Below are 19,185 nucleotides of genomic sequence, written 5' to 3' on the forward strand. Positions count from 1 at the left end.
TGCTCAGCCTTTTATTGAAGCATCCTAATTTTTGCTAAATGGTGTAATTTGTTAGATTTGCTGTGTGTGTGCAGCACATTTAGTATCAATCGGACTTAAGTGTGCAAGATTCAAGTTTTTTCAAATCCACAAGTAGTATAGTATAAGTATATATTTTAAATTTTGTCAAAATCAGACCAGCTGTTTCTGAAATATTTTATCTTCTTTAAGCCTGGTGTTTCAATTGTGCCAGTCACCATATTATTTAGATCCCAAAATTAGCTCAGGTATGGAATTGGTTACTTGAAAGAGTACTCCACCGATTTAGCACTACACTCCTATATTATTGTTGGTCTCACAATGGACAGTTAAAAAAAAGGATCAAAATTGATACAGCAGAACCAGAGATATTGTCTTTTCTATTCCACGCATTTCTCTTACCTGTTAAACCTGGCTCCTACATTACCCACAATGCAACTTGACTCAATTCATTTGATTGTGCAGATTTGGGTGCGTTATGCTAGTAGCTACTACTGGAGTCGTTAGCCCGCAGCAGTGATGAGCAGCGAGCTACAGAGGTCTGGTAACCTCACTTCTTTCAAACTCCACATCCCCAGATTTTTTTTTCCATTTTCAAACTTGTAGTCTTCAGTGTGACTCAAGTGACATCATTTGAGGAAATTTAACAGATTCCCCTAAAAGGATTAAAAAGGATTTATACAACGTTTTCACATATGCAGTAGTACTCCTTAACACCTGGAAACACATACTGATGAGTAAAAATCCTTACACATCCTATACAGGTGTTTTCACTCAAGGCCTAAACGCACTGGATGCGATAATTGACACGTGTCAGATGAGGCGGTCAATTGTTGCTCCTATGGCGCACTGCAAGCGTCAGATTTGAAATTCCAACACTACAGAACCAACACAAATTTGTCATTTTGTCCTCCTTGTATTAACCGCTAGTCGGATGTAATGAAAGAATGAAAAGGAGAAAAGCAGAGGAGGAAAATGAAACTGAAACTAAGAGCGTCTGTGTCCACGTTAAATCATTTGTTGACTGATGGTTATTTATTTGTGCGTTAAAACGTGACTGCCGTGAAATGATAATCAGAATATAACGTTTTACTTCTCTCATTCAGAGGTTTTGTTCTCACTACCGCTCGCTCTCCTTGCTCGACCACCGCCGCGCTGTCTCTCTCTCTCTCTCTCTCTCTCTCTCTCTCTCTCTCGCTCGCTCGTGCTCAGCTGATTTGCGCTATTTCTCTCTTTTTCGGCTGCAGAAAAAACAGTTTTGGTCGCTGCGTCCTCATTTGACGCTCCAAAAATCGAAACAAGGTCGGAGTAGGCGCGTCAAGGCAGTTTGACGCGCGTCATGACGCTTCTAGTGCGCGTTCGGCCATTAAAAACAATAAGTGTACTTCAAAACGCGCGCGTCAGACGCTTCCAGTGCGTTTAAGCCTTTACTGTGACAGATTAGATCTCTTCTCTGGACTATGTGGGTGTGTATAGACTGTGTTTTCCTCACACTCTGTTAGCCTTGTTGCTGATGTTGTGCAGGGCCTAAAAAGATCCATATTCCTTAAAGATAATCCGTGTTGGCTGAGAGTAAATTACAGTGGCTTGATGATATATAGACTGCATAATTACTGTATTTATATAATTTATCTACAATAAGATGCATAGAGGTTTATGTGCCCAGGTAAGATTCTGTATTTTACAACTAAATGTTGAGACTGGACAGTTCTTCAGTTCGTTCATTGTTGTGTTTTTTGTTTGTTTGTTTGTTTGTTTTTGTTTTCTACTGTCCTTTTTACAGGCAACTGCAAAGGGATTTGTTTAGTAAGATGAAAACAGAAACTGATTTTTGTCAAAATGGATGATCAAGAAGACTGAGTAGATTGTACACATATGAAACATTTAAATCAGTCACTTGGAGAAAGCCTTTGAGATTAAAAAAAAAAACTGGCCTAAATGTTTGGCATGACCAAGCAGCAACTACCACATCTTGAGGCTGAAGCCAATGCGGAAGTACCTTAAAGTGCAATGCTACCGACGGCTGCTAGACGCTGGCTCCAACAAACTTCCATTCAAAAAGCCTCAACTTCTCTCTAGAAATACTAAGTCAATCATTTTTTTAAATGGGTCATTATGGTCTCAATTGCTGCTGTTCTCCTCGACTCCAGGACTATTGTTACAATATTTTGGTAAGTTTAATGTTAATTGATTATGATACCTGCCCTGTTAGCAAATTTTAACTAAAGTACTTCACATTAGCCCAGTGTGCAGCACTTTGTGTTTCCAGTAAGCTAGTGTTAGCTTCAGTCCAAGGTAGCAAGGTGTGTTTCCAGAGCATGAAAGGATACACACCGCACTCCTTATTTGGAAGGTGTTGGATCTAAACAGAAAAGTTGGTACCGACCGTTAACTGCAACTCTGGGTTTCAAACTGTGTAAACCAACAGGTACGTCACATGTCACTACATCCATCTTTATACACTGTCTATGGGCATGACACAGAAATAAAAATGAACTAAATAACTTACATGTTGCTTTAATTTACTGCAAATTACCATCATCACCGCAAGACTTTATGTTATCAACATTTTAAAAATTCTATCCAGGCAAGCTTGTGGAAAGATTGTTTTGATTAAAAAATAAAAGCAAACTTAATTGCAGTTGATGGGATGTGAACTCCACACCGTCACAAAGCTCAGATACGCTACAAGCCCATCCACCATCCTGACGTCCACATCCTTACTTTCCACTTTGCTATATAAAGGGCATACTACCTCTTGCATTGCCATTCATAAATCGCAAGGTGCAGAACTGTTTGATATGAATGTAATTCCTAGAAACAGTGGACTGCATATTCACTTCACTACCTTCTATTATACTGTTTTTAAAGTGAAAAGTATACAAGGACTCATCTAGACAGAAGTTGCTGTATCATCTGATCAGTAATGTCAGAGAGTGACTGTGTCTAAGTCATGGCTATTCTCTGCGATCAAAGAATCTCCACAGAAATACATTTAAAACTAGGAGAGCAATCCGAGGGCTATACATTTTATATTTTAGTCTGCTCTTTGTCTTCACCAGACACCTTTCATACAGCATACCAATTGAAAAGGGCTCTTCTGGATAACTATAATGTCAATAGAGGAAGTCAATTCCAAATTTTGACAAATGTCTGGTAAAGAGGAATAACAGACAAAACCCACAATGTCAAAGCATCCTTTCAATTTGTCTCTTTCCATGTACCAGCGAACTTGATGTTCTGAAATCCTTAAAACATTGTAATGACTGTCACAGTTGAAGCTAGAGTTATTCAGAAAGTACTTTGAACTATAAGTCTGGGAAAATAAAGGGTATTTAAATGAAATCTACAGTTTTATATTAATCTCCCCCAGAGAATGATCAGCCAACTACAGTATGCAGTTCTACTAAACTTTTTAGCCTTTTATCTCATTGTTGGTTGAGATTTATCCATCAAAAACCTGCATGCAATTGTTTTTTTCTAACAAAAAGCTCTTGCTAAACCCCATGTATGCTATCTGATGAGTGCCAAATGGAAGATAGAAAAAGTTAGCAACTTGCAGTTTGAACAACCAGCAGCTAAAGAGCCAGATATGTTTTTTTATCTGGAGACCAAAACACAGCTAAAAGAGGAGTAATTTGTCTTGTCTGGATTTTTTTTTGTCTGGTAGCACGACTCCAGAGGGAAGATAATTTTGCTCCACGTCTGTTTGATATGCAAGCAAGGAATTGTTTGCTAACATCTTAGGAAGCAGGGCCATGGGATTTCAATTGCCTCTTACAGTCTTCATTTGTGAAATGTGGTTGGTTCAAGGATGAAACATGCTTCTCTGAGTTGCATGGAGGTGTTTGGGATTGCATGTAGGGTCGTGAGGAGACATATGCATGGCTGTTTTTTATATAGTAGTATGTATGTAGGATGTATAATTTCTGTAATGTTTGCATTTTTTCCCCTCTCGGTTTCAAATCTGCCTGCCTACAAGAGTTGGATCAACCAATCAACTAACAGTTATTCATAACACCCATGTCTGCGTAGGTTGGCAGAGACATTTGAGAATATCCTTGCACATGCCTTATTCCAGCTTCAGGTGTTCAATCATAGATAACAGGGGGTTGAAGTGGAGATGACAGCTGAAACAGTTCCATTTGCTGGTGAAGGAGGGTTCAGAATTCCAAAAAAAGTAAGTGGACCTTAAATTGAGATTATTTAGTGATACATATTGTCCCCAAGGTCAAGAATGAATGACAGGTTTTACATGGTTCGAGAGCACAAGGTTCATGAAATTCACTCAACACATTATAACATGAAGACAATAAATAAAAAAGCTATTTATTATTATTATTATTATTATTATTATTATTATTATTATTATTATTATTATTATTATTATTACCACACACCCTTTTTGTTACTTTCTTAGTTCCCCTATATCACTTTTTTCTTTTCTTGGCAACTGGCCATAGAAACGACCATCACTGTCTCATAAACTGGCCCATGTATCAAGGCCCTTGGGTCCTGGTATGTGTCAAAACTCTAAAAAAGGCTGTGAACCTTTTCTGGTTGAGACCCAGTATGTTTTATAGCAAATGAGAGTAGCTCCCAAGGTGAAAGAAACAAATAAGTCATTTCTTAGGTCTCTGACTGAAATGGAATAAAATCCCCTGAGGTGACAATGATAACATTTAGTGGCAATGTAGATGGGAAATGTAGATTTTTTACAGATGTTTAGCTGATGTTCTTATCTAGAATGACACACAATGAATGTAACAGTAAAATTTTCCTCAGACCCCATCTGGCAACAAAGGTACCAGATTAACAACACATGTATGTGTTATTTGATGTAGAACTCAAAGAAGTACTGACAAAGTACAAAAGGCAGAAAAGGGACAATTTACTCTGATGAAAGGAATATAGATTAGTGGTCAATAATCTAGGGAATTTCAGAATTATGCTTCAAGACACAGGCTATAAGGAAAAATGAAAAATCAGAGGAGTCTCAACTTTCTATTGTACTTATCTAGCGAACTTGTATGAAATCAAACTTTGGGGGCACCTCTGTGCTTAGATGGCCACAACCACTGGACAAAACTTCAGTCATCAGGGCCGGAGCCAGGACTTTTACACACTAAGGTCACTTAAAGTCCCCCCCAACACACCTGACAACAACCCCAGTCTGTACATTTTTTTGAATTATTTGGATTACTAACATTTTATTGATGCAGCAATAATTTTTGCAAGCTTTTTTCAGGAAAAATGAACAACTTATTTATTTGCCTGTCTAAAAAGACTGGAATAAGCCTAAAAAAACACCAATCACATGTAAGTATTCAACCATAGAATGTAATTCCTCCTAGATTGCTAAATACTGCAAATTCCACATGAAAATACAGAGTGCATGACCTCAGTGTCTTCAGTACAAGCTATGACAATATTACATACATGTGGTCTTAAGGATAAGATTAAAATTTATCAGCACTGTAAATATGCATAAGAGACTGCACAGGCTGGATGTGAAGGCGTACAGGTATTCACATGTTTGTTTATGAATATGTGGCCTTGTAGTCCTTTTTTCAAAGTCTTCTTGTGATGTGAATACGCAGACACACTGCTGTCGGATGTTATTCAATAATTCACATCCAATGTCCTTCCGCTGCATAGTCTTTTCTTCTCTCATCAAAGGTGGTAGGAGAAAATGTGCTCTCTTTCTGCTGTTTCTGTCCGTTTGACAGTAGCTCAGTGGGATTCGGAGTGCACACCATGTGCGACATGGCAGCACACGGTGTGCACTTCTCTTGTGACCTTTGCTACATCAATAATCTTCCTTTCCTAAATTCTAAAAATAAGGATTGATACCCACATTTTCTGTCACTGGCCACTGCACACTTGACAATAAAAGGCAGAAGATTCTTGGCTGGATTTTTCTTTTCTGTTTACAGCCACGATAGTATCATGGCTCTAGGGGTGGAAATATCTGTCAGTTGATCGGTCCACCACTTTGGTCCAGAATGAAGTATGTCAGCAACTATTTGATGGATTGCCATGAAATTTTTTTTACAAAGAGTTGACTCGTAGTCACCACAGGATAAATCCTACTGACTTTGGTGATCTCCTGACCTTTCCTCTGGTGCCACCATGAGGTCAACATTTTAAGTTTTTGGTGAAATGGCTCAACAAGTATTGGATGGATTGTCATGAAATTTGGCATAGACATTCATGGTTCCCAGAGGATGAATCCTGCTGACTTTAGTGATACTCTGACTTTTCATCTAGTGCCACCATCAAGTCAAAAATGTCCAACCAAATATCTACAAAACTGATGCCATTCCCATCAGCCTCAGCTGACACTTTGTGTTTAGTGCTAATTGTTAGCATGCTAACATGCTAAACTTAAATGGTGAACGTGGTAAACATATTCTACTAAAAATGAGCATATTGTCATCAGTTTTGGACATATTATTACTTTCCTCAGTAATGAGTAGTATAAGGGATTACAATTTCCAAAACAGTAATTATATTACAGTTACTAATCCAAGTAATGCTGCCTTACTGCATTGCCAGTTTTTTGTTCGAGGCAAGATATCTTATGATGACATATCGGCACGGCAGGTCCGGGCAGGTCACATCAGCTACTATCCATAAAGTTCAATAAAAGATGGAGAATGAGGGAGAGAGGCATACTTTCAACATCTGGAGGTATTGTCATTATCTTGAGTTTGTCTCAGTAAAAGATGCCAAGAATATCGCTGTCCGTTGTAAACTTTGTGGGAGCAGCAAAATGCTTTCAATGGCGAAAAATACAACATCTAAGTTATTGAAGCATCTGATATGGCAGCATGGCAATGTGAAACTTGTCGAAAAAAAACGCCAGTGTTGACATGGAGGCCTCTACTGCCAGTGATGCAAGCACTCCGGCTAAACAACAGAAACTTCAGAGCAGGACACAGCGGTGAAGAGACGTTAAATGGACAAGATTTGAAGAAGCTCGTCGCTGGGTATGTTGTAGAGGAGATGTTACCTATTTCCACACTGGACTCATCCTCATTTTGATGCATTACAGAGAAAATCCCCACAAAGAGAAATGTCAAGCAGCCACAGAGAAAGACGTTTGCTGGCTACTTTGAGAGAACATATGCAGTGGTGGAATCTAATATGAAGACCAAACTCAGAGAGGTAGACTTTGTTTCCACCACAGCTGACATCTGGACTGCTATTAACAAAAGCTTTCTGGGTGTGACAGTTCACCGGATCAGCAGTTCCACTTTGGAGTGCAACAAGGCCGCCATAGTATATGAAAGAATCAGAGGCAGGCACACATTTGATGTTACTGGTGCAGAAATAGAACAAATTCATTCATCATATGAAGTTTTTGGCAAAGTTGTAGCCACTGTGACAGACAATGCATCAAATTTTGCCAAGGTGTTTAAAATATATCAGCCTGTCAATTTGGGTCTGATTCTGAAGTGGAAGAAGACAGTGACGAGGATGTTACTTTTACAGATCTCACAGAAGCTCTCTCCACTGAGACTCAATGGTCAGTTTACTCTTCCCCCACATTACTGGTGTGCATCGCAATAATTAATCGACTTTCCACCAGTGATGTTGAGAAATACATAACTTCCAGTGTAGACACCAAGGCTGTGTATAGGAATAATATTGCGAAATGCGCAGCTCTTTGGACCAAGGCAAGTCAATCTACAGTTGCATCAGAACATATAGAGGAAGTCTGCCGCAGAAAGCTACTGGTGCAGTCATCCAAAAGGTGGAATTCCTTTTATGAGGCTGTTTCCAGAATCACCAAAATTCCCAAGAATGAGCTAAATATGTCAAACTGGGAATTAAGTGCCTCAACAACAAGGAGTACCAATTCCTGCAGGAGTACTGCACCGTCCTGAAGCCGCTTACAGCAGCACTGGACATCTTACAATGGGATAACTGTTGTTATTGGACTTAATTACCAACCCTTGAAGTCTTGATGTTAAGGACACTTGCCTTGAAAGACACCCTCTCAAGGATGACATCTGGCCTTCCAGATGCAGCAGAAGATCAAAACAAATGGAGGGGTCAATAAATAGCCTAGAACAAAATTAAATCTATGATATTGATCCCACATGGGAGGACGGATGGTTTAAATCTACAGCCAATAGCCCGCATGAAAAATAATTAAAATGAAAAATTTAACAGTAATTATACAACTATAATAAATCGATCAAATTGTATTTTTCAGACCATCCAGACTTGTTTTGTTGGTGTACTGGACAGCAAAGTCGCACTTCTTGCAGCTGCCAATTGTTTGAAGTTCAAACTCTGATGGCTGAGAGATGAGGGTAGGAAAGACCTTGTGAGGGAGCTGCTGACAGAGGAGTCTCATACAACTGCTCCTGCAGAGGACTCTGTCCACTAGGGATGTGCTCGAATACAAATAGTGGGTTTTTTTTATGAAAATTTGTTTCCTACCTACCTACTATTTTATAAAATTATTTGTTGTCGGGGAAGAAAAAAAAAAACATGTCAAATACCAGCACGCAGGTCAGTCACATTGCTATCTCAGCTCCGCTGTTATGTCTACCAGCAGGTAACAACGAGGGGAGTCACATCCACCTGCTACATGACACACATTTCCTTATTTGGACATCACTCCTGTAGTTGGGGGTGTTCCCCAGAGATAAATCTGAGCTACTGACACACACAAAGTGCTCCCAAGGGACTCTCCATAACCTTTTGTTCCTCTACTCCTTTTCACAAAGTTAGGTTGTAAAAAATAGGCAATAAATGAAAAGTTCAAATCAATAATCGCCTTTGAAGTTCTTCCCTACACGTTACACGCTGTACTGTCTTTGTGTTATGGGTGTAGAAATAGGTAGAGGTCTGTCTGCAATGAGGCGATGAGTAAAGTTTTAGTTCAGTAGTCAGCGCAGTCGTCTATGATCTGGGAGACTCCGGTTCGAGACCCAGTGTGGGGACCTCCTTCGTAAGGCAGTTTATTCATGAACACTTATTGTAACGCTTTAATTTTCTAAAATTAAAAACATAATAAAAACAAAAACAGGATTTTTAAGCCTCTTTCCACTTTTATTTGAATACAAATTCAAATACAAATAATTTTTGCTGCCTCAACAAATACAGATACAAATACAAATACTGGGCTGCATATCCGTACTGTCCACAATGTCAGCCAGCTATGATGAAATGGACTTTTTTGCATTTGAGACAGAGCCCGAGCCCTAAAGAAGTAATGGACTATTTGAAGTTAGGGGGGTATGAGGGCGAGACTCTGAACCAGTTCTCAAATGTCAAAAACATTTACATGAAGTACAACACTCCAACCCCATCTAGCATACATGTGGAGCGGCTTTTTAGTTTAGGAGGTTTGGTGCTCACCCCTAGAAGGAACAGACTATCTGATAAAAGGTTTCAGAAGCTTCTGCTAATGAGATACAATCATTGTTTCACTTCTGAACATTAGGACCTTGCCTAATATGTCAAGGCAGAGATAACAAAACCAGAAGCTGGACATGATATCAGCCTAAACGTGGTGTTATGCAACGTTTTACGTTTTGTAAAACTATTAAATACTCCTTGCTGCTCTTATGACAGCACATGCAGAAAAACATTTGTTAAAAATTCAGGACAGACTGTTGCTTTATTTTATTTTTTTATACACCAATAAATATATACATATACTGTATCCCATCAGGTTTGGAAGGCTACAATATTTGTAATTATGCAGTTTGGCTGATTGTTGACCCCCCCTGTAAGGTTAATCATTGGGATAAGCATTTAGGTAAAGCAATGATGTGCCTGAGCTAATATCACTCTAGACACTTATTACTCACCAAAGTTTATTTGCCAAAGCAGCCATTGAGGGGCTCTTGAGGAAAACATTGTCACTCGAAATACCTAAAATATGAATGCAGTTCCTCAGTAGCACTCTGTCTAGGGGCTGTGGATGAATAGAAGCAGACAGACAGAGGAGATTCAGACACTAAAATGTGGTGAATGACACATTTGACAATCTTGAACCAGTGTTCAGTGGAAAAGATGCCACAATCTCAAGGCTGAAAGCCTGATGCATTGTCCTTTCAAATAGGTTATTTTGGTAATAAAAGAGTATGCTCTGCCTCCTCCTCATGGTTATATCCTCTCAAGTAGGCTTTAAATAATGTCCTTCCACTCCTCCACAGTCGGAACATTTGGAGTAGTATGGAGAATGAGAGAAACGATGTATCAATACATTAAAATATCTATATATCTACGTCAATCTATGTATCTGGAATCAACCATTTGAATCATTTTCAATCTGTGAGTCCTCCAAGTGTCAGATGATCATACAAATGAATAAATAAATAGATTTTTAAAAAGCACTAGCCTACAACTGGGGTATTTTGCTCAGTATTTACCTGCCACCATAGCAATAGCACAGTTAGAAAATAACTGGTTCTTTCATAAAAAATTAAAAGTACAAGACTGTGTACATAAACATTTTGCGGTAGAAGTTAACTACAACTCCCAATGTGCTTTTCAGCAAGAAACAGCCAATCACTGAGGCTAAAGATGATGGTGTTGAGGAAACTGATTTTACAATCTGCAGAATGAATCGGTTCACTTTTAATTTCTGGGACTTTGAGTGAATTTAGCCTATAGAGATTGTTTACACACGGTGAAACGTTTCAAATTCATTATGCTCTGATTCACACCCATGGTTTCTTCTCCACAGCATTGGCAGCCAAGGCTCATGGGTACTGTAGTATTCATAGCTGTCTATCATGCCAAAATCACAGACAAAACATGATTTCTCAGAAACGAAGTGGAAGAAATTGAAGCTGGTGGTCATAGTATAAACCTATAGGATTGTTACATTATTCGGGAGAGTCCTGAGTTTCTATGTTCAGTAAAATTGAGGATATCGTTTAAAGAAATATTTTAAATGGGAATACAGAATGGGGAAAAACACTTCCAGAACCAGTGGCCACTCCCACTTCCCAACTCTATAGTTTTTTTTATTGTCAACAAATCCCACCACCCACCAACTACGTTTTACTCTGTTTCGGGTTAAAGCCCTCTTTTTTCATCTTTTTACACAACTATTTCTGTCACTTTTCATGTGCACAGCAGAGTGCAACACTATGACTGCCTTCTAGGAGAGACTGTCTGAAAATGTGCAGCAAACAATTATTGCGTCTCCCTCCTCTCTGTGACGGCCGACTTTTACCCTGCCTTCGAGTGTGACCATTCAGAGCAACTAGAATTGCTTTTACTTTCAGGCATGGTCGGACAACCACTTTTATGATGTAGTTCTTTTCTAGCATAACGCTTCTCTCAGCCTTAAGCCCATTTGTTCCTACCGAACACATAGTTCATTAAATACGCTTCACAAATGTATAGTTTGATTTTAAAAAATTATTTTAGGTGCAGATGTAACGTATTCTGCATCAAACACATGTTGTATTTACCAAACAGGTGCAGACAACTTATTGTGCAGTTTGTGTGTCACCTCACTGAGGATTGTGCAAATAATATAAGGGGGCATGTAAACATAGGCTGATGAAGTATTCTGCTGGATTTACTAGGGTCACACTATTTGCCACTGTCACAGTTAAGGACATAAACATAAAAAAATAAACTGTCTCCAATGTAAATAAAAAGAATAAACAATTGAGCACACAAAAGTAATTTATCAAAATTAGTTCATAAATTCACCTTCAACTGGCATTTTATCATATACACCCAGTAAAATGGACCTAAATGAATAATGTTAGTTTCACACTCGGCTGTATGTGTGGTCTAGAGTATGTGAGATGCACACATTCTGTTTTTATAACTGCCTGTTTATTTTGAGTTTTTTGTGCAAATGCATCCTCACACACTCTTTAAGCATTTTGTTAATCACTGACCAACGCAGTATGTGTATAGCAAGGCCACGTATAGTAATTACACCTCAAAATGTACTCTATAGATCTTATTTTGTGGAAAGCTGGAGGAAGGATTATGCGTTCTAATTCTGGTGTTCAGATAATACACTGTTTGGCTTGGTTGAGGCACTACAATTCAAAACTTATACTCTAATTTTGGTCAGACTTCAAGGGAATATGATCTTGTTGCTGTCTGGCTCAAGACGTGCATCATTCATGGTGGATGCAGTGTTCACAGTTAAATAATTAAAAGACGCTGTGATGAAAACAAGCAGTTGGCAACCAAAGCAGATTACTTTCTTACCGCTTGAACTGACAGGCTATTTTTTGATGTGATGAGCCATCTGCTATTAACCTACAAGAATTCAAATGCAGAGTGCAGAATATTCATGTGTGCTGAGGGGAGATGCCAGACTGATGTTACTACTACTAGTAAAGTTAGGTTGCTAGGATACAATGGCAGGCTGGAGTGAGATGGAAGGGGTGTGTGTGTGTGTGTGAGAGAGAGAGAGAGAGAGAGAGAGAGAGAGGTGGGGGCTGCAGAATTAGATGGTACCACTACTGAATGCTTATCAGACATCTAGGAAACAGAGAGAAAAGAGAGTGTGACAGAGGGAGGAAAAAAAGACAAAAATGGGAAGACGGAGAAGAGGAAAGAAAGAGGAGGAAAAGGCAGAAAACTGTAAAGGAAGAAAAGATAGAGAAAGGGCGAGGAAGGAAGATCCTAACATAGGAAAGGGAGTATAGGTGAGAGAGGAAGGGAGTAGAGGAGAGCAAATGTGTGTTCATGTGTGTGTGTGAAGCTGAGGGTGTGTGGAAAACTCCAGGGATCGAGGGAGGAAGAGAAATGTAGGAGGAGGGAAGATGAGGAAGCAAGAGCCAACTGTGTATGAAAGAGATGAAGATACACTGCATGGGCAAAAGTATGTTGACACCTAAACACTACACCCTTCAATGATTATTATTGATTATTGATTATTGGGAATTATTGAACCAAAACAATGGGCATGAATCTGTTGCTATAAAAAACCTTAAACCTCCTGGGAAGGCTTTCCACTAGACTTTGGAACCTGGCTGCAGGGATTTGCTCTCATTTAGCCACAACATTCATCACTGATATTAACATTTCAGAAAGTTTTTTAGCATCTAATACCAACGTTTTAACAAGACTTTATTTATATCTGTACACGGCAACAAAGGTATGGATCGGATTAATGAATGATTGTGGTTATGGCAAACTATGATTAAGACAAAAAATGGTGAAATATAGATTTACAGTATTTACAGTATTTACAGCTATTTACAGCTAGTGCAGGGTTGGATGATAATTATCACCCAACCCTGCACTTCCCCTCAGCTCTATGGAGTGTTTTAGGGTCTTTCAGCTCATTGTCTTGGTTTTACAGCCCACAAATTTACTGTTTCAGTTTACTCTCACCACTCTCATTGGCCAATAAAGCTCTGATAAACCCTCTGTACACTACCTACAAGCCACTAACTGGAAAGGCCAAAACATCTCAATGATGTCTCCAGCGTGAACATAGGTGCAGGAAGGGGGTTCTGAGAGTGCTGCAGCACCCTCCGATCTGAGGTCAAAGTGTAAGGGTCGGTGTCAGTTAACAGAGATTTGGCAGGAGTACGGTATAGGGGACTTTATCCACAAACACAGGAACTTCTGAGAGAGCTGAAAAAGTTATGGAACTTTCTCTGCTTGTGTTGGTCGCCTCCTCTGAGAGGTCACTCTCCACACTTCCGCGACTAAAAACATGGTTAAGGACCATCATGACACAAAAAAGACTGACACACATGGCTTTGCTGCACATCCATCATGACATTTTGGACGGGTTAGAAATCGAGCCTTTGATGAAAACCTTTGTACAGAACACAGTGGAATGAAAGGCCACCTTTGACATCTTCAATTAAAGATAGTTTGGTATTGTTCATTATTGATGTATGCTTGTTATTACTTTTGACTATGAATGATCATTGTATTTATTTGTGGATGGTAGCAAACCGTAAAAACCTTCAAAAATCCATAAACAATAGATGAATGGACCTTGTAGTTGTTTAGTGATAAAGAAAGTAATGGTAAAAACTATTGAACTAAATTTTATAAACTGAGGAAGAAAACTGACAAAGAGCTAAATATATGTATGTACAGTGTCTATGCACTAGGGATGTGCAGAAGGCCCAGTATTTGTATTTGTATCTGTATTTGTTGAGGCAGCAAGATTATTTGTATTTGTATTTGAATAAAAGTGGAGAGACTCTTAAAAATCCTGTGTTAGTTTTTATTACGCTTTTAATTTCAGAAAACTTAAGTGTTACAATTAGTGTTCATGAATAAACTACCTTACGAAGGAGGTCCCCACACCGGGTCTCGAACTGGAGTCTCCCAGATCATAGACAACTGTACTGACTACTGAGCTAAAACTTTACTCATCGCCTCATTACAGACAGACCTCTACCTATTTATACATCCATAACACAGCGACAACACACTGTGTAACATGTAGGAAAGAACTTCAAAGGTGACTCTCGCTTTGCATTTTTCATTTATTGCCTATTTTTACAACTTAACTTTGTAGAAAGGAGAAGGAAAACAACATGTTATGGAGAGTCCCTTGGGAGAACTTTGCATGTGTCAGCTTTATCTCTGGGGAACACCCCCGACTCTGGGAGTGATGTCCAAATAAGGAAATGTGCGTCATTCAGCAGGTGGATGTGACTCCCCTTGTTGAGACCTGCTGATAGACGCAACAGCAGAGCAGAGGAGAGAGACTGAGATAGCAATGTGACCAACCTGTGCGCTGGTATTTGACATGTTTTTTTTTTTCTTCCTGAATACAAATAATTTTTAAAATATTTATATGAAACAAATATTCGTTAAAAATGGATGGAAGGAAAGTGTGTAAACGCATGCACATTTATAGTCAGCACCCCTCAGTGAGAATATGTTACAGCATGCACGAGAATGAAGATGTTCCACATCTCATCCAAAAGGGTTCTTCGGTTCTGAAGAAGCCTTGAGAGGCTGAATGTCTTTCATAATCTAAAACAAGTCCAGTTGACCTTGACTTACCCCTTTTGGATATGATTATGACCTGGGTGACTGAGAATCTTCACAGACAACCAACACCTACATTTTGGCAATGCTCAGGAGGTGGAACTAAATCCAAGTTCCAGGTATTCTCCGAGGGGATGGAATGCAACAGCTTGTTCACAACACGGAGAACACAGCAATTACTAACGCAGCACATGAGTTAAGCTGGGCACTGCAAGGAAGTGTGTTTCAATACACTGGCAGTATTCAAATATCTGCCATGTGTGTTTTGCTTCCTTATCATTTATTGTTTGTTTGAGAGATTCAAGCAGGGGATTGCTTTCACGGTATGGAGAAGAAAGAGAAAGTCAAACTGCTGGTGTGATCCTTTGGGGCAGCAGACCTGTCTCGAGGAAGACACCTGGCTCTGGTGAGCTGGTCAGCAGGGTGAGCGCTGGTTGGGATCCCCATTTTGTTGACTTCCTGCTGCAGGTGGGGCACTTCCATTAATTTCGTGAAAACCAATGTTTAAAATTATGTGTTTTCAATACGTGTTGTAAAAGAAAATCTGTATCAGTGCCACTTTTTTGCGAGTCCCACACCTACACCTTCCTACACACACACACAGAAAAACAGGAAAGGACTTTCCCCAAACTATTTCCACAAAGTTGGAATCAGATTATTGTCTGAAATATCTCTATATCCTCTAGCATTAGGAATGATGGCATCTTGCCAAAGACCATAAAAAACAGCCTCATAGCCAGCAAAGGTATCTGCATACTTTGGCCATATTGTGTAGACAAACAGACCAACTAACTAGACCAATCTACATTATCTCTCATCATTTTCTGTACAGTAATGCATCAGAAGGAAACAAAGTGTGAAAGAGATGCAGGGGAAGAAAGAGAAACTACAGAAAGTGTGAGTGAGTGCCAGAGAGAGTGATAGAGAGACAGAGAGCAAGTGAACTAACCAGAGAGGCAGCATGCTTCTAACCTGAGGGCAGAGCAGAGTGTGATATTCCCATGGTTACTATTGTGATAGACACCGAAACCAAACCAGACAGCAGGCTGCTTAACACACAGCATCAGACCCTCTTTAATCTGACAAAATACAGCCCAACCGAGAGCTGAATGGATGGATATGCACACACACACACACACACACACACAGACTCCTCTTCACAGTTACAGCTCTGAATCCAAAATGAGGATAAATATTTGATAAGGAACGCCTTGTGAGTTGAATTTGCAGACAAATCACGTCGCTTGCTGTGTCCGTGTAAAAAAAAAAACAGAACCCCACCACTCTTTAACTGAGGATCTGGGTCAAATACAGTGTAGCTTCTTTAGGAGGTGTACAGCTGAGAGTGGACCTTTGTTTGGCTCCAGACTTCTGCATTTTATTTTATTTTTCAGGATCACAGAGGGTTGGAACCAGTTCCAGCATTCACTGACACTACACATGTCAACATAGACAACCATGGACAGTCAGTCTCCAGCCTGCTTGCTTTGCCATTGTTTTTGGTTATTTTCATTTTATTGGGTTACATAAAGCTATGCAGGCATGCTGTGCACCCGGATGTTTGGTTTTAGGTGGAATTTTTTACTTTGTGTCCTTAATACTATTTTTATATCACTATCATATATGAATGGATTTTAGTGGTTTAGTATTGCACTTCCACAAAGTTGGGGGACTTGTGAGAAACAGATCTAACTCTCAAACGTGTCTCACGCATGGCTGCTGCGTCGCGCCATCTAATGATTCGAGGTCTCGCCTATTTTCTCTGCGTGACGCGTGTGGTTCTCAGCAGAATTAGACAGGGAAAATGATAGAAAGATAGGGCTGCCACTAGCAGCGCAGCAGAAGCGCCACCGCAGACATGCTGCCTGTGTGGACGCTGCAAGCATGTGAGACGCAGCAGTTCAGTTGAGATATCATGACTCTTAGTCCCTGGTATGACTCAAGCTCCAAAAAGCTGGATCTTATATTTCCTATAATGCAACCAATAGCATATTTTCATTTGACCCTCCCTGCCTATGTCTTTCAAACTCCATGCTCCCAGCAGTTAACACAGACTCCAAGCTCAGCTGAGATACACCTGATGACATCATCGCAGTCAAATTTAAAGGTGCCCCGTCGGAGTTCTCTTGTACACTCACTCATAAAAACACTGCTCTACTAGTGGTCAAAAGGTCCACAGGATGCCTTTCAATATACCTTTAAGTAAGTGCTCCTTTAATTATGTAATTATTTTGAGAATTTATAATAGAAACATAATCACATCTAAAGCTTCCTATTTACCCTTTACAACTTCCTATATGATACTGTCCTCTGTCTCTGTTAACTTGTACTGTGATGAATATTGAAATGGCTAATTATAGTGTAAAAGTAGTCTACAGCTTCAATTGAATAATAGTAAGATATAAATATGATCTGCCATAAGAATCCTCACTTTCTCTATTCTAACCTCCATTCTTTAGTATCTTTAACATGATAATAGAATTGAAATCTTGCAAAAAAAAAAATATTGCTATATGACTCTTTTTTACATTCATTGTGAAAAGTATACGGGATAGTGAAAAGGGCTTTTCTTTAACTTTTCTATTGATATGTCATCCTAGAACTACAGCAAAGATGATGGTGTGTTGTGTTACATCATCTTCCCTGACAAGCGTTGGTATACAGCCATCACATGCAGTGAAATGTCTCCAGCCAAACATGTAAGCTGAACTTGGATATATTATTTACTTTACTGGCAGTATGAACCAGGAAAACCTGACAGCCGATCAACATTTCTCTACAGCAGAGGAAGGAGAGCATCTGCAGCCTAACAAATGCCCCAGTTTCATTGCTGTACAGTACTGCACTGTTTATCCTGCACATTTCCTGTTAAATTATATAAAGTAGAACCAGCAACTGTTTACAATTATGTTACATTATATAATGCTATCAATGTTATTCAAATGATATACTGATGTATATTAAGATAAAGCTATTGTTTTGTAACAGCAGGGAGTGTGACTCAGCCAGTTCCATCTGAGTATGGAACGATCAGTTACATAATGTGGATTTTCCTTTGGGTTTATATAGGTGGCCTTCCAGGGCAACGGCTCTCACCTGGTATAATAGAACATTATGTAACCCAGACAAAACTTGGTGCCGCCTGATATATAGGGGCACATGTGGCCTTGAGCTAAGAGCAGCAGTCTTGCAGTCAGAAATTTTCGATTGCTTTTTCATTTTTCACTTGTGTGAGTTTTCATACCCTTTGGGCCCTTGAAACTGTACACCCAGCTACCAATCCAGAACCACTTCTGGACCTTTCGGTGCCCCAGGACTGACATCCACTGGTGTCAATGAGGGTGATTGATCTTTTCATTTCAATAATCAATATTTAGATTATAATAATTTGATATTTTAATTCAATTCAAATTTATTCAGCTTTACTCAACCTGTGGTCTGTTTCCTCATCAAAAACAAATAGTCTGTCAGTGTGTGTCTGTGACTCCTTGACATCCCAGACCTTCTCTGTCATTCCTGCACTGAGGTGCAGGGATTATCAGTATCTGACTTTTACTTATGGATGTCCTGATGTTTTATTATCTAATATTTAATATTAATGTTATATTTAATATTTAGCAGCACTGTGGAGGTGTGGCTCACCTCCAAAGTGTCACTGAAATAAGGGCTTTGCATAATGACTGAATGTTTTTTTTTAATCCCAAAGTAGCTCTGCTGGCTTTGCTCACTGCCACTGTTTTATCATTTGGACTAATTGAAACTGCTGGCTGCTGGTTATATGTTGTGGTTCCATGGGTCACTCACTCACAACTTTGAGCAGTCAGTGTTTTAACAGAGTGCAGTTGGGTATTTTTGACAGCTGTCATTATAGTAGCAAACTGGCTGGCTTTATAGCAGATACATTTTGATCAAAAAATGTCTGCATTGGCCCCAGTGTCAATCCTGTGGATCTGCTTGGGACATATTTACTTTCATTTTCATTTCAGTGTGTAGATCATCATTTTATTTTTGGTTTAACTGACTAACTAGTATGTGAGTTGAATTGAGGATGCATCATCCCAGTTTTGATCATATGATGACATGTAGTATAAATGATTCTTTGTTAGTGTGATGAGAGAATAAACTGGGAGGTCACAAAATAAGATGCATTCAGCCATTCAATTAATGATGTGAAAACATGCGCACCCAAAA

The sequence above is a fragment of the Thunnus thynnus genome, chromosome 17 (genome assembly GCF_963924715.1).
Source record: "Thunnus thynnus chromosome 17, fThuThy2.1, whole genome shotgun sequence".
Classification (NCBI taxonomy): Eukaryota; Metazoa; Chordata; class Actinopteri; order Scombriformes; family Scombridae; genus Thunnus; species Thunnus thynnus.